The 4,172-nt window shown below is 31.9% G+C and overlaps 1 non-coding gene across 1 annotated transcript; it reads left to right on the top strand.

Annotated features, from left to right (window-relative positions):
* The first annotated feature begins 2,330 nt into the window (after window positions 1-2,330).
* TRNAA-AGC (transfer RNA alanine (anticodon AGC)) lies at window positions 2,331-2,403 on the top strand. Its single transcript has one exon. It is a non-coding gene; the product is annotated as a tRNA-Ala (tRNA).
* Window positions 2,404-4,172: the final 1,769 nt, after the last annotated feature.

Genomic DNA, 4,172 nt, shown 5'->3' with positions numbered 1-4,172 from the left:
TTTCCAAATTTTCTTCAGTATTTGATCTGGAATGGAAGAATATGCTAATATGCTGCCATGAAAAATTTGCTTTCATCAATACTTGTTTAAAAAATGACATAGTTGTTTCTGATATGCATATAAGAACTTGTTCATTAGCAGAAGCAAGATATCGTCTTGTTCAGTAGCGTCAGCAAGATATATCGTCTTGTTTCTGATATGCAAACAAGAACTCTTTTTAAGCTAAAGAAACAACATTTGATGAGCTCTTATAAGCCATAATTATATCGTCTTGTCCGTTAGCGAAAGCAAGATAAAGAAGAGATGTTGCGACTACGTTAATGTAAAGTGCGAGCGAGGACGGTTCTAATATGAATATCTGGTGTATAACAACTAAAATATGAAATATTTTTGACATGTTTTTCAATTAAAATTTATGAGAATTCTTTATAAGAATCAAGTTTGGGAAATAAGCTCTTCATCTACTCTTATCTTCTGTAACAAGAAGATAATGGTTGATGCTTTTGTTCAAATTATGTTTTTTGATCATTCTTGTCGAAGCTCATATCATGATAACACTTTCAGTTGTATTAAGCAATAGAAAAATTCATGTCAATTTACATGTTTTACTTTTCCATGGTAATCACTAGTTCATAAATTGATCAACAGTACATTTTCTCATATACCTTACACCCAATTCTCTTGTTTGGTTGGGATTATAGTTTAAAAGCCAAGTCAATCGGTAGAATCAAGTAATTAAGTAGGAATCATGTAATGCAACTAAGAGCGTGCTTGGTATGGCTTTGGCACATGTAAAATCGTGACAGAAAATCACGTTACCTTAGAAGCCATGTTTTTTAGCTTATGTCTTTTCACGGTATTTGGTCTTTGAGACACACGTTTGAACATCGTACCGCTAAACCAAACATACAATAATTAAATAAGGTAAATTTTTAGATGCAATGAAGTTTGGTTGAGTACCATTACTTTGTATGTAAAACTCATTCAAAATTTGATTTAAATAAATTAATATAAAAATAGATCAAACTTAATATTAGTACAAGTTACATAATATTAGTACACCAATGAGATCAAACTTAAGCAAAATAGATCAAACATAGGCTAAAAATCCTAACGGCATACAAAAGAAACAATGATAATAAATTGGACCAGAATTGCTAGTGAAGTCACATGAGATTCAAACACTAAAAAAATAGATATATTAGGAATTATAACAAAAGGAGAAGAAAGTTGCAACAACAAAAAATGGCATCAACAAATCGATACCTTACAAAATAACGTGATTGAGAGGAAACAAAGAAAGACGTTGAGTTTCTTCAAAAAAAAAAAAGAAGACGTTAAGTGTGATAGACCGACCAACGATAACTGAATTGTGGGAGAACTACTTTACTAAGAAGGTTCAAAGGACATGGTCTTGCAATCATTCGTTGAACAACTGAACGACACTTATGGTTAATTTGAAGGGCCTTGAGTTCACATGGAGAAGGTAAAGAGCACGACGATGGTGGAAGTAACCTCTGAGAGCACAACAATGGTGGACTAGAGACGGCGTTTAGAGTACAGTGATGGTAAAAATAAAACTATGAACACTGATACATATATTTAGCAAAACTTCTTACATTGTACACTATTACTTAGGAAATTATCATGCACGTTTATAAGTTGACATTTAAAAAAACTAATTTCTCAAAGAAATAAATCTTAAAACAAAAACAACTTAAAGTTTAATCTTTAGCATGGTACTTTCATAATACTAATAAAAAAGTTATCCATAACATGAGAATAGCTTTAAGTTTTATATTGTGTATTATTTGGTTCATCATCACAATAAACGAAATAAGTTTTTTTATATAATAATGAATCAAGAGCTTTATAGGTCAGATCACTGTTATATTGTGTATTATTTGACTCATCACTATTTATAGTTTAAAGATTTTAACTCCTTTTCTTTTGAATGACAAATATCAAATTATTATGTTGGTATTTTCTCCTTTGTTTGAATGTAAATCGTAGACCATTTCACTCCGTTAACTCATTAACTCAACCAAAAAGAGTGTTGAAAGATGTATTTACATGATATCTAGAATGTCAATTTTTCATCGGCAACAAAATTCAAATCCAAATCTTGGGAGATATGAGTTGAATTCATATAACCTTTTCTGAATTTCTATAATTTTCCTTAACCGATAGTAATCTCACTTGAGGCACCGTCAGACATTAAGTATGACATATCTCTCACACGAGAATAAAACATTGGTTCACCATTGTGGGAGTCTAAATCCTTTTGTTCGGCTGAATTCTTATTTTTAACGAATAATCTTAAAATATATGGGGATGTAGCTCAGATGGTAGAGCGCTCGCTTAGCATGCGAGAGGTACGGGGATCGATACCCCGCAACTCCATTTTTATCATTATTTTCAGGAACATTTTTTCTAGAGATTTTAAGGACAAAACTTAGATGCTTTTCTTATATTTTTCTTTAGTGCTTTTAGCTAAACTATCCATGATTTTTTTCCTTTCAAATTCATCATTTTCTCAAAGTTTATTATAACAAAAATCTATATTTTGAGTTAAGAACCATACAAACGACAGAAAGAAAAATAACTAAGTTTTATCTTGAACAACCAATTTTATTAGAAAGGAGAGAAGTACAAAGAGTACTTAACCCGCAACTCAGGAAAAGTATAAGGGGTACTTGCCCTGCAAAAAACCAAATTCTAATGCGTTTAAACAAAGAAGAGGGTCTGAGTACCATTTATAATACAAACATGGTCACCCTTTTTTCTTAGCAAGAAACCATCTCCACTTTGATACCTTCTACAATCTCTTCCACCCCCACAATCTTTGAGAAGAAAATAACCTTATTCCGCGCTTCCCAAATCTTCCACAATGTTGCATGCCACATAAGTGTTAAGCCCTTACGATGCTTTTTTAATAAAGAAAAAGAGAAATAATCTAGGAGGGCGATCACATTTCCTGGTAGATTGACCTCCATTATGATTCATTTAAAAATCAATTCTAAATTTCCATAACAAAGTTACATCTACAAAACAAGTGATTCTCCACCTCTTGAATTTCCAACACCACACATAATCCAAACAAACACTATCCACTAACACTCATCTTCTAGATAAATTTGAGCGAGTGGGAAGTCTACCAAAAATTACTTACCAAGAGAAATTTGAACCTTTTGCGGAGCCAAACTTGACCATATTTTCCTTAATCCTCTTCTTGTTGCCGCACTTAAGACCTTAGGAGGAAGAAATTTACCTTAGGAGGAAGAAATTTACCAATCAAAAAAGTATATAGTGATTTAACCGTAATTATAACCGAAACAATGAAACATTTAGTTCATGTATCCTAGGATCGGTAGAAGTGGATCAAGGGTCATAGTTGAATAATAATGATGTTAAGAATTGTTGCATAAAACAGAAAAGGGAGGTTGAGGACGAATGTTAAAATGAGGAGTGCTAGGCACAACCGCTCTAACACTCTCTCTTTGCTACTCTCTAAACTATTGGACCATTTCATCAATTTTCATTAATCCTCTAACCGGCAATCGATCCATCTTGTTTAGTATATTTTAATACTTTTTATTATTTTAAATTGTCCTCTTTTGTGAAGAAAACCCAGACATGCTATTGTTGATCAAAAAATCACACACGCATCACTTCAGATTCCCAGTTTTTTTTTTTTTTTTCACAGTCAAGGAATACATGAATCCCCCAAACTCTTTGCCCAAATAAAAGAACCTTTCGAACAACTACAATAGCAAGATGACTCATTGACTCTAATTAACATGACATAACTCCACAATGACAGTAAGGTTCTTGCTTGTTCAAGTCTCAAACTTTATCTCAAATTAAAGGGCAAAATAAAAACAATCAGAATAATTTTTTTAGAAAAAAACTGAATAAAAATTAAAATTCACAGGACTTTCTTTTCATTCTACCTTAAATCCAGAAGACAATATACACCCATCAAAGATTCCAAGTTTCTATTTCACAGTGGCTGGGTTTCTTTTCTTTTCTTCTTACTCAGACCCTTAAATTAATCCTTTTTATGAAGAACTGCATCAATTAATTATGGAGGCAAGCTCTAAATTTATGGATTCATGCTAATAACAACCATAAATCAAATAGAATTAAAATAACAACATAATCTCTTCGAT

Source organism: Medicago truncatula, chromosome 6 (assembly GCF_003473485.1).
Source record: "Medicago truncatula cultivar Jemalong A17 chromosome 6, MtrunA17r5.0-ANR, whole genome shotgun sequence".
In the NCBI taxonomy this organism is placed as follows: Eukaryota; Viridiplantae; Streptophyta; class Magnoliopsida; order Fabales; family Fabaceae; genus Medicago; species Medicago truncatula.
Note: the sequence above shows the minus strand (reverse complement) of the source record. Positions and strands in the feature narration are given on the sequence as shown.